The sequence below is a fragment of the Elaeis guineensis genome, chromosome 6 (genome assembly GCF_000442705.2).
Source record: "Elaeis guineensis isolate ETL-2024a chromosome 6, EG11, whole genome shotgun sequence".
Taxonomy (NCBI): Eukaryota; Viridiplantae; Streptophyta; class Magnoliopsida; order Arecales; family Arecaceae; genus Elaeis; species Elaeis guineensis.
This window is the reverse complement of record NC_025998.2, coordinates 16,297,513-16,310,586: the sequence shown is the minus strand read 5'-3', so window position 1 is coordinate 16,310,586 and position 13,074 is coordinate 16,297,513. Positions and strand designations below refer to the sequence as shown.

At 50.6% G+C, this 13,074-nt stretch overlaps 1 pseudogene; it reads left to right on the top strand.

Moving 5' to 3' along the window:
* Positions 1–7,416: 7,416 nt before the first annotated feature.
* On the top strand, positions 7,417–10,066 carry LOC140858487 (protein FAR1-RELATED SEQUENCE 11-like; annotated as a pseudogene).
* Positions 10,067–13,074: the final 3,008 nt, after the last annotated feature.

The following is a 13,074-nucleotide window of genomic DNA, read 5'->3' as shown; positions in this document are numbered from 1 at the left end:
CCTGAAGACGAGGAGCACACCGCGTTCGTAACTCCCAAGGGCCTCTACTGTTATCGGGTGATGCCCTTCGGATTGAAGAACGCCGGCGCCACCTACCAGCGACTCGTCAATAAGGTCTTTAAAGACCAGATCGGGCGTAACATGGAGGTGTACGTGGACGACATGCTGGTGAAAAGCGCGAAGATCCCGGACCATGTTCAGGATCTCGAGGAGACCTTCCGCACCCTTCGCCGACACCGAATGAAGCTCAACCCGACCAAGTGTGCTTTCGGGGTGACCTCAGGGAAGTTCCTCGGATTCCTCGTTTCTCAGAGAGGGATCGAGGCCAACCCTGAGAAGATAAAGGCAATCCTCGACATGCGTCATCCGAACACCAAGAAGGAGGTCCAACAGCTGAACGGAAGAATCGTCGCTCTTAGCCGATTCATTTCAAGGTCGGCTGAAAGGTGCCTCCCGTTCTTCAAGATTCTGCGTCAGGCGAACGATTTTTCTTGGTCGGATGAGTGCGAACAGGCCTTCGAAGACCTGAAAAGGTACTTGGCTTCCCCGCCACTGCTCGTAAAGCCGCAAGACGGGAGACCTTGTATCTGTACTTGGCCACGTCTTCCGAGGCGATCAGTTCGGTGCTTGTTCGGGAAAATGAGTGCCGAACTCATCAGCCCATCTACTACGCCAGCAAAGTGCTCCACGGCATCGAAGCCAGATACTCGGAGACAGAAAAGATGATTTTCGCCCTGACCGTCTTCGCGCAACGGCTTCGACCGTACTTCCAAGCCCACGCCATCGTGGTACTCACCAACCAGCCCCTGAGGGCAGTACTGCGTCGGCCTGACACATCTGGACGACTCGCTAAGTGGGCAATGAAGCTTAGCGAGTTCGACATTCAATACCGACCAAGGCCTGCCCTGAAGGCCCAGGTCCTGGCCGACTTCATCGCGAATGCCCGACGACCGACCAAGGGTCGGGAGTTGAAGACCTGGGACGAGATGCGGTCTCTGAGCCAGACCCGATCTCCACCTGGGTACTCCACATCGACGGAGCCTCCAACGCTCAGGGAAGCGGGGCCGGGCTCCTGCTCACGAATTCGGATGGGGTAGTCACCGAATATGCCCTCCGGTTCGACTTCAAGGCCTCCAACAATCAAGCTGAATACGAGGCACTCCTCGCCGGCTTGAGGATGGCGAAGGAGCTGGGCATCGACAGCCTCCGGGCATTCTCTGACTCTCAGCTGATCGTGGGGCAGGTCAAGGGCGACTTCGAGGCGCGAGATCCGACCATGATCAAGTATCTTCAGAAGGTGAAGGATCTCGTGGCATGCCTCGAGTATTTCAAAATCTCCCACATCCCCAGGACGGAGAATGCCCGCGCCGATGCTCTCTCCAGATTGGCAACGTTGGCCTATGACTCTTTGGGTCGGACGTTCGTCGAAAACTTCCAGCAGCCGAGCATCGATCGGGTCGAAGAAGTGCAGCAGCTAACGTCCGAACCAAGTTGGATGGACCCGATCGTCCAGTACCTGACCGACGGGATCAGTCCCGAAGATCCCCGGAGGCCAAGCGATTCCGTTGGTCGACCTCGCAATATGTGATCATGGACGGCCGACTCTATAAAGGTCATTTTCCCTCCCTTTGCTTAGGTGCTGGGACCGACCGACGCCGACTACGCTCTCCGAGAGGTTCACGAAAGAATTTGCGGGAACCACTTGGGGGGCAAGTCCTTAGCCTTCAAGGTCTTGCGACAAGGCTACTACTGGCCGACCATGAAGAAGGATGCGGCAGAGTTGGTCCGGAGGTGCGAGCCATGCCAAAAGTATGCCAACATTCAGCGCCAACCGGCCAGCCAAATCGCTCCCATTGTCGCTCCGTGGCCCTTCGCCCAGTGGGGAGTCGACATTCTCGGTCCATTCCCGCCAGCGTCGGGCCAAAGGAAATTCATCGTTGTCGCCATCGACTACTTCACGAAGTGGGTCGAGGCCGAACCCTTGGCGCAGATCACCGAGCGGAAGATGGAGGACTTCATCCAAAAGTCCATCATCTTCAGGTTTGGATTGTCGCACACCATCATCACCACAACGGATGGCAATTCGACAACCAAGACTTCAGAGACTTCTGCGCCAGGTTCCACATCCGCCACTGACTAACTTCAGTCGGGCACCCACAGTCCAACGGTGAGGTTGAGGTGACCAACCGAACCTTGCTCCATGGACTCAAGACCCGACTGAATGAAGCCAAAGGTCTCTGGGTCGACGAGCTGGGCTCCGTTTGTGGGCATACCGAATGACCCCCCGCATCCCGACCGAGGAGTCGCCGTTCAGTTTGGCCTACGGGACGGAGGCTATGATCCCGCTCGAGATTGGCCTGCCATCTTCAAGGGTCGAGCAGTACGAGAGCCAGACAACTCCGAAAGTCGGAGGCGACTTAGACTCCTCCCCGAGCTGCGAGACGAGGCTCAAATCCGAATGGCTTCGTACCGACAGAGGGTCGCCCGGTACTACAACGCCAAGATCAAACCAAAGCTTTCAGGCCTGGCGACTCGTCTTGAGGAAGGCAGAAGTGTCGAAGCCCTTGGACCAAGGGAAGCTGGTCCCAACTGGGAAGGACCCTACAAGGTTGCGGACACCTTCGGGCCAAGGCCTATCGGCTGGAGACCCTTGAGGGAAACCCATTCCCCGGACTTGGAACGCCGACAACTTGAAGCTGTATTACCAGTGAATTTGTAATTCAATAGTCGGAATACAAGTTCAGTTTGAAATCTCGGAGTCTTAAATCTTCGACTAGTGATCGGCGCCAGCCACAACGTATCGACATAGCACCGACGGCTCATCGGACTCTTGCGACACCGACACATCTACAATAACGGGAGTCGACACTCCTTCGACGATCGTCGGACCTTCACAAGGGCCGACGGACTCTTACAACGGGAGTCACACTCCTTCGACTTTCGGCAAACACATCCGCCCTGAAAGGCCGATGCATCTGTTGCGACGGGAGTTCATACTCCTTCTACGATCGAATTTTCGGGCAGATCCATCGGCCGACAGGCGATCGGGCCCGACCAAAGAAAGGCTAAAAGCCAACGCGACTATTGTCGCGACTTCCGACCAGGCTACGGTCCGGTCGAGGGATATTCGGCTTACCACCGTCTATCACACGATGCGACCTTAGTCGCATCCACGACTTGACGACCGACTACGCCGGTTGAACGACATTCGGCTTGCTACCGTCTGTCAAAAGACACAGAACCCGACGCAAGAGCATGGGGACCTGACTTACTATCGTTCCCCGATACTGCGTCGGACGACGACCGACTAAATGCATCTATGGAAGTCCGTCTACCGAACCTTGCCAGGTTCGGTCGGCTCCCGACTCAATGGATGCACCCGACTGACACTTCGACTATCGGAAGCCAACCTAAAGTCGGAACATTCTACTTTGGGGCTGCGCAGTTATCGAAGTCCTACCGACTTACGTGGGTTAGTGACTTGCTAAGTTAGCGACTAAAGTTCGACACCGCAGCACTAATCGGCATTACAAACAAGAAGAACAAGAAGAAGTTTTATTCATTGACGAAAGAAATTACAAAGTCGGATCGAAGCCCGATTACATGATTTTCAAAAAAACAAAAAGCAAAGATAGTCGGCAGGGCCGATCATCCGTCCTAGTCGATCTCTTCGACCGACGAAGGATCGGGATGATCGGCGTCTCGGCCATAAGCGGCGCTGGGTCCCGGCCGAAGGATGAGCTTCAGTCGGCAAGGGAACTTCGGTTGGCACCTGCTCCGGGACGGCTTCCTCCACTATGATGACGCCTCCCGACGGCTGGTCGGCATCTCCTCGGTTCCTTCTCCTTTGGCTCCTTCCTCCTCGGCAGCGGCGGGACGACGCGGCTGACGTCCAGCTCCAGGTACAAGGCTGGATGGCGTCCCGACGTCCTCGAACCCGACCCGGTATGAGGCGAAGCCCGACTTCGAGCATCTCCTCCCGGTATTGGTCGGAGGATCGGAAGTCCTCCACCGCCCGATCGGCCGACTCCCTCGCCGACCTTGCCTCGTCCCAGCACGGACGAGCTCCTGCCTCGCGACTCCGCCTCGGCCTGCCATTTTGGCGTCGATCTGGGCGATGGACAGCTCCTCTTCGGTTTCCGCAAGTTTCTCCAGGCAGCCCGAAGTTGCTCGCGTTCCCCTTGGAGTTCGGCGTGGCACCATCCCGTTCACGGCGAAGGCGGCGTACGGCCCGACCTTTGTGCTTGGCCTCCTTTTGGCCGACCGGAGTTCGGACCCAAGCCGGGAGACCTCGTCGACCAACTTGGCCTCCCGGTCGGCCGATTGCTGAAGTTGGTCGGCCAGCATTGCCCTCTCAGCCTCGGCCGCCGCCGACTTTCCTTGAAGGCTGCCCGAGCGTTGCCGAACCTTCGGTATCCGGCCTCCAGTTCGACATTGTGAAGATCAGCTGCCGCGGAAGGAAGCTTCGTCAGAATCGCATGATAAACAAAAATTCCTAAGGAAATTTCTAAGGAAGAGAGGACCCGAAGCTTACCTCGACCATCGCCGGGTAGAACCGAGACAGCATCTCGGTCACCTGCCGAGTTCGCAGCAACCCCACGTCGGTTGGGAGGAGGATTCCTTGGCACAACCTCCTCGCAAGATCGTGGTCGGCCAACGCCGACGCACCCTCGGGGTAGTAGGCGCTTGGAGGCATCGACCGGCCCCCGACCTATCCTCTTCCGTGGGCTCCATCGGGGACTTCCCCCGATCCGTTGCCCCGACCGACGGGACTGGCAGCGACGGACGCTGGAGTTTGACCCGGCGCCTCCCGTTGCGCCAACGGACGCCGCCGGACGATGTTCGGTTTCCCGAACGTCATCCGGCTCCACCCGCATAGGCGAAGACACCGATACTCCTTCGGCCGCCTCCTCAGTCGGCCTCTCCTCGACTTGGACCGTCGGAGCCGCCAGAGCTATGACCGGCTCCGACTGGTCGGTTGCCGACGACTCGACGATCGGCGGGACTGGGGTTGGCTTCTTTGCAGGACGCGAAGGGCCGGCCCCCGATGCTGGCCTCTTCCTCTTGGCGAACTGCCGAATCTCGGCATCCGTCGGCCTCATCCTCGGTGGTGTCCCTGCAATACCGACAAGAGAGTTAAAGGCTGGACCAAAAACCGACCAAAAGATGAACAAAAAGAAAAGCCGGAGGATCGGGCGATACCTATTCGGGGGACCAGACTTAAGCCGGCGTCATAGAGAGCTTGTTCGGTAACAAGCTCCCTCTGCTTCGGTACCGACATGTCCTTCAGTCGGTGGAAGTCCTCTCGGTCGTCCGCATCCATCCGACTGTTGTCGTTGGCCTCTGTTCGGGGTATACCCCAACGAGAAGGAAAGCCCCAAGAAGAAGAGGAGGAAACAAAGAAAAACTGGTTCTTCCATCCATGAATGGACGACGGAAGACCAGTTATGAAAGCGAGACCCTTCCGGGGGTTGAAGAGCCACCACCCTCGGGCTTTAGGGTGGGGTCGGAGCACAAAGAAGGCCCGGAAGAGCGAAACACGGGGGTTGGTCGGCAAGAGCTGACACAACAGCGCGAAAGAAATGATTAAACGAACAGAGTTCGGTGCCAGTTGCGCCGGACAGAGTCCGTAATAATCAAGTAGATTCCGGACGAACTCCGGAATCGGAAGTCGAAGACCCGCGCGAAGGTCTTCAACGTACAGCACCAGATCGCCAGGCGGAGGGTTGTTGACCCGACCGCCGGCCCCTAGAGCGGAGAGCCGAAACTGCTCCGGGATGCGATAGTGCTCCCGAAGCTGATCGACGTTCGGCCCCGAAAGCGAGGAGGCCTCATCTTCCGGAGCCGATCGGGAGTCTTCGGTCGGGTTCCCCGACCGAGCTCCCTGGGTCGGTTTCCTGATCATTATGCAGGGACCGAAAGAGAAGAAAGAGAAGAAAGGAAGGAAGAAGGAGAAGGAGGGACCACGAACCGGATGGACCCTCCGCAAGCGAGGAAGACTCTGCCCGCGACGACTGAAAAATCGCCCGGACAGAGTTTCCCCAGCGAAATGTTGCAAATGTGGGTCAGGGTCCGGGGGTCCTATATATATAGGGCCGACCGACGGCCGAGATCCTTCCGCGCCGACCGAAGACCTGCAGATGCGCGACGCGTGGCGCCCACCGATTGGCGGAGGATTCGGCGCGCCCCGCCCCGGGACGGCCGCACCGCCCGCATTAAATGCCGGAGGGGGCGCCGGCCAACCACCTTGACACGCGGCATGCGGGGCGCAGTCCTGCATTCACGCGCCCGCGCCGGTTCGCGTTCCCGATGGGACGCCTGACAGCGGCCCTCTCTCCCGCGATCGGCGCCGAATATCCGATCGACTGACGCCGTATCGTCCGGCGCCCGATCTTCTGACACCGACGTAACGACTGACGACGACAAGACGTGGCGTCTGACACCTGACGCCGACGTGACTTCTGAAATCGACTGGACGTCCGGATCGCTAGGCATTCATGAGGCGTCTGACATCGGATCATCCGACAGTACGGTCGGATCTACATGTGCGACAAATCCACTCCCAGTCGTCCGGGATTGCTGCCCGAATGGAAGCCTCGGCCAGCTCACCACCCGACTTAGGAGTGGAGGGGGGCAACTGTTGGGGGATACCCGCCGACCGACTGCTGGAGGGCCCGACCGACCGACCGGAGGGCCCGACCGACTGCCGGAGGGCCCGACCGCCCGACCGGCTGACGGCCTGACCGCCTCCGTTGGACGACTCCGACTGGCCGACAGACTGACCGATCGTCGGTCGGGGCGACCGACTGACGGATGCCATCAGCGGCTAACCACCGGCCGTCCAACGGCCCATCGCCGACTGGGGGTATGTCGGGCGTATCCATCCCGACCGATTGAACCTCGAGGTTATATGGCCGACTTACATGAAGCTCGCCGACCGATGGAGGGGCCCGACACCACTCGGCTGGCTACCGACTTTAGGTCGGTCGGCTCCTCCAACCACCGTACAGCCGCCAGACGTCGTCAGCTCTGACACGGACACGCGGCACAGTTACCTAGGGGCATTGTCCCGCCGAGAGCCGGGTCAACCCTGGTGATTAGACGGCCACACGGCGACATGACGTTTTTCACGGCGGCTCTGACAGCCTACAGTGAGTTGACAGTTCCTCACTTGTCCGCGCCATTAATGACGGCGCCATACCTAGCTCCACTATATATACCGGGAAAGGCAACAGTGCAAGGGATCGATCCGCTCCGTCTCTCCCAAAAACGCAGGCTCGCTCCTCCTCTCTCTCTCTCTCTCTCTCGAGCTCTCCGTCTATATTTCACTGTTGCCCAGTCACCTCTCTGACTTGACCTCGGAGGGTCCCCGCCGGAGCCGCCTCCGGTCAGTGCGGACTTCTTTTGCAGGTGCACGCTTCCCGGCGATCGGGCGACGAGGCGATTGGCCGCAACAAGAATGATCATGAAAACATGAATTTGTTCCGTATTTTGTGACTGGTGATAGATTTAAAATTTTACATTTAGTGCAGCACCGACATTCATGTGCGATTGTTAGCATGTCATTTCTCCATTCTTCTTGATCCCTTCCTCAAATTAACATGTTTGTGTTTTGTCCGTGTTTTAACTTCAGAAGTTATCACTAGTTGGTAAAATTACATTGTTAAGTGGAAGATGATGAAAGCCCACTGGAGTCACAAGCAGCAATGCCCATGTGGGGATGATCAATGTTATCTCGATGCTGAAAGTTATGAGGAAGATGAATTAGTGGAACCAATGCATCTGACGGAGCCTAACCTTTCACTTGGAACACCCCAAACTTCTTTAGGTGTGAACAAGATTGTTGCATCTCCATATGTTGGACAGTCATTCCAAAGTGATGATGAGGCCCTAGAGTATTATACGAACTTTGCACGGAATAATGGTTTCCTGGTCAGGCGAGAGCGCTCCAAGGGAAATCCAGAGCATCCATTGGGAGTATACAGCGAGAACTTGTTTGCCATCGTGCTGGCCCTCCTCTGCCCATAAAATCAGGAGAAGCAAACGCCAGAGAAAGAAGAAACCATCACGGTGCAAATGTGAATGCCTCAAATGGTGATAAAGAAGAACATCTCAGCAGGCATAACTCGATGGGTTGTTGTCAATTTTAGTAATGTGCATAACCATGAATTGTTGGATAGCAATGATGCACAATATTTCCCTGGTTACCGTTATATATCAGCAGTTGACCGTGAGCGTATCTTGGCTCTAGCAAAGGGTGGATGCAATGTCAATCTTATAATGAGGGCTCTGGAAATGGAAAAAGGAGTGAGGCCAGGTGAGCTGACATTTACAGAGAAGGATTTGAAAAATTTCCTTCAGGCCTCTATGAGCATTAATCCAGAAAGTGAAGGATCAGAACTTCTTAAGGCTTGCAAGGCTATGAAGAGAAGAACCCTGACTTCCGTTATGAGTTTACATTGTACGAAAGTATAAGCTCGAGCATCTTGCTTGGTCATATGCAGGATCAGTTCGTGCATACAAATTGTTTGGAGATGTGGTGTTTTTTGACACAACTTATCGTCTACATTCATATGATAGGCCTGCCGGGGTATGGTTTGGTGTGGATAACCATGGGCATACCATATTCTTTTGTTGTGTTGTCCTGCTAGACGAAAAGCCAGATTCATACAAATGGGGCCTTGCAGGTTTGTCTGTCATGCTTTGCTCCTCATTATACATGTTGCTTTTCTTTTGTGCGAGAAGTTATTGATGTTTGTTTCGCAAGACCCTATTAATCTTTTGTACACCTCCTGATACTCTGATTTTCGTTTATTTAGGCATTTCTCCGGCTTATGGATAAGAAATTCCCACAAACAATATTAACGGATTTTCATATGGGGCTGAAAGATGCTATTTCAGTTGAGTTACCGAGCACAAAGCATGCATTTTCCATATGGCATTTAATGTCCAAGCTACCTAGTTGGTTTTCTGCCTCACTGGGTCCACAATATGAGAAGTTTAAGTCTGAGTTTTATAGAATACATGATCTGGATACTGAGGAGGAATTTGAGCATCAATGGAATCAGATGGTTGTTGAATTTGGACTTGGCTCGGATAAGCATGCAGCCCTACTCTTTTTCTCATCGGTCCTATTGGGCAGTTCCCATACTTGCGAAATTGGTTTTTTGGTGGATTATTGACGACTGGTCATTCAATGTCAATTAGGTCTTTTTCAGAGGATTCTTAAACTCACAAACTCGTCTCAAGGATATCGTAGAGCAGGTAATCCACTATTTCCGAACTATTATTTTGCATTTTGCAATTTGACGTTCTTGATCCAATTATCTATGTGTGGGTTTAATACTTCATGCAGGTGGGTGTTGCAGTTGATTTCCAAAATCAGGCAGGAGAAAGAGGCAACAACACAACAAAGCCGACAGAATATCAAGATTAGAACATGCTTGCCCATCGAAGAACATGCATCAACCATTCTTACACATTATGCTTTTGAGATGTTTCAGAAGGGAAATCATGTTGTCAACACAATTTTGCAGTTTTTGAAACGTCAAGAGAGAATTATCTTGTTCGACACCACTTGAAGTCAGATGGAGGGCACATAGTAAGTCTGCATCGCATCGAATGAAGACATCTGTTGCACTTGCAGAGGATTTGAGTGCACTGGAATATTATGCAAGCATACTCTTCGGGTGTTGTCATTGAAGAATTGTTTTTCTTATTCCGGGAGAAATATCTGCTGCATCGCTGGCGTCGTGAAAGCTCATTGTTTCCCAAAAAGTAGTGGCTATAAGTATCGCTCCCAAGCACTGAGGTCCCTTGCTTCTATCATCATTCAGGAATCATCAATAACAAAGATCGTTTCGATTATGTTCAGTGGCATTTGAGCCGGCTTTCTTAATCATGTGAGGGACATGCCAGCTACAGATGAAGCTGCTTCAGACTTGGAGCCAAGCTCATCATTCGATGCTACAGTGGATGTTGTTCCTGCACGTTCAGTCACTAGAGGAAGGCCCCGGAAAATTAGAGGGATTGTCAAAGTATAAAGGAAACACAGGCATCTTCATAGGGTGGTCGGGTGTGAAAGAGGGTTATGTTACAGCAGAAAGAGGAATCAAGTGTCTGCATCAATGGTAAAGAAAGGAGAGGCAAGAGAAGAAAAGAAAAAGGGAGGTGCTTTTTTGGTACCAAGATGCAGATGTGCTACTGCAAGTTCATGCAATGGTTCAAGTTGCCAAACCAGAAATAATTTTGCCGAGCATGGTACAACCCTCTCAAAGAAACTCGTCTACATCATGCACGCTGGGAGGAGCTTTAAGCAACAAATCTGCTTCCGGGGTCTTGTCTATTGCTTATATGCTAGGGGGAAAAGTTCTAAACTGGATTGGTTCATGTGAGAGAGCCATTCTTGTTTACAAGTGTTTAATTAACAACACTCCAGCACCTTGCGAGGGCGACAGCAGCAAGCACCTGAAACTATATGTCTACACTAGCTCTGGTCTTGTTATTCTCTACCTTCTTGACCTGCTCAAGTTACTAATGCCACAAAATTCATGGGCTCCACTCGAACATTCTGTTATCAAATCTTATGTGATTCATGCCCCGGTTAACCACACCTGGCAGTGCGTTGTAGGAGAGGGGAGGTGAGAACTCAACCACTCCCAAGCCAAGTAGTGAGGAGCTTTAGTTTATATAATACATCATATAATTCAAGGGGAAAATGTAAGTAAAGATCAAGACGATACAGCAATCGAATAACTTCTGATCACATCGACCAGCATATGGTGACATGAAATATTCTAATCATTAAACATAAATGGCCATGTCCAAAATCAAAGTTAATTAGCCTTCCTCTATGCGTTGGCCTGCTGCTGGCTTGCTGGTTGCCGATTTAAGATACTTGCCGACTGGTGCGTCTTGTGGAATGTCGATACATTTCGACTGTACTGATGTACTGATTCAAAATCTATTAGCGACGTACGAGCTTCATTGATCATCTTCCCAAGTTTCCAATCACATCCTAATTTTTCTGGTGAAGCTGCTTTATGGAGATCTAAAATGCCCGACTTTGTCAATGAAGTGGTAACTATTCTTCCTCAAGTGCCTTCATATAATTCAGGGAAATACGAGTGGACTTAACTTCTTCTTTTGCTTTTCAACCCAAAGGAGGAGCAAAGCTCCACCAACTATGTTAAGCTAAACTTTTTATCATAACCCAAGAGCACCCAATTTTGTTATTATAACTTAAAAGAACTCAAGCTTGATGTGTTTTTCATGAATTGGGTCATGTGAGCTTGTATGAAAATTACTAGATGGAAATGTCAGGTAGTTTTCCTAAAATTTTATATATAATAGGCCCTCTGAACTAGCATAAAAGTTACTAGAGGGTCAGGTAATATTCATAAAATTTCATATATAATACACGTTGTTAAAGTAGAAAATTTTCAAGAATATTATCGTGGCTAAGCCAGAAAAAATCAAAGTGTGAGACTCCCAAGGCATGTGCAAAAGTTGAGCCATGTAACTTTACTTGGGGTTGTGGAGCCTTGATGGTGGACAAATAAAACATGGGTCATTTTAAGCCGCATGATGCAGGACAGGGCCTGATAGCGTACGAAGCAGGTGTCTCTATTGGAATTTAGAAGGCACTAGTTATACATCGATGGATGTGGAGGAAAGAGAAGACCTTTCTGAAGATGGCTTTAACTAACATAGGTACCAGTCAAGTGTCATCATGGAACTTGAGAGGACATTCCATAGATTGGCTTCTTCTACAACTTTGATAGGAAGGGAATTCAATTTGTCAGCTTTTCCCTAAGATGTTCTTACTGCTAGAACTTTGATATATCTGATCATTCTTTCACTTTCTCACTGCTGTTTCCTGGAGCTTGATTTAGCACTTCGCTAGTTCATTTTCATCTCTTTCAGGTTTCTTAAGCAAAGGCTCTTGACTAGTTGAATAGCAATCGGAGGGAATGTACTATACATCCTAATGCGTGAGATGAGGAAAGGGGATGATTATAAATTGTAATTTATCACAACTTAGGTTGCATGAACATTAATTTTTTTTTGTACGAGAATAATTGTTTAAATCTCAAACATCTGTGCCGTAAATCCAGAAGGAAGATTTCTTGCTCAGTTGCTTGTAACCATAAAACTGCATCATAGGAAATGTTTCGGTCCTATGCTTTGTTTTATGTTATTACAATTCATCAAATGAGACTCGATGTGCAACTGAGAGGCACCAATCTATATATTTATTTTTTAAAGTCAGAATGAGGCTGGTAATGCAGTCGCACTGGCCATCAATCAGTGAGTTTGACAAGTGCTGATTGATGACAATTTTTGTGGCCCACCTGCATTTTTCCCAATTAAGGTCCATATATAGTTGCTCTCAACCAAGCAGAGATTGGACATACTTCAGTGGAGGTGTTGACCTATCCTGTTCATGGACACAATCAAGGCCATGATTCAGATCGTCAAGAGACTAGGTGTTCCAAAAACATCTCTTGCTTTTCACAGGGATGACATGACACGAAATTATTTCTCTACCGTATTTACATGCAAATCAATGGAGAATTAATTCTAATTTAAATAATTATAGTCATGTTCGGTGCTTGTTAGTATTCATTTCTATTTTATAATGGTTTAAATCTCAATAAATTTAATCATAACTAGTGTAAGAATAGGTTCGCTTTACAAGAGTTAAATCTCAAAATCAAAATCTGCGGGTTCCACAAGTTTGGGCGTAGAGTAATTCTTTCTGCACCATATGGTGCAGTAAAAATGCACCATCCCATCTTATTGAGCCACGTAATGTGTATTTAATACCTGTAGTTCGAAAAGAAAGTCCAATTTCTGGGATATGCATGCGAAAATAAAAAACTAGCAGCGAAAAAATAATTTCAAATTTAGATTAAAATATTTTTATCTCATGCAAGCAACATATAGATCTAATTTGCACAGTGTCAGGAGCATTCACATACTGAGATTAAGATTCTGAAAAATAAAAAACAGATTTAGAATAGATCAAACTGAAGATCCGATCTCCATATCTTTGTGTAGGTCGATGATCTC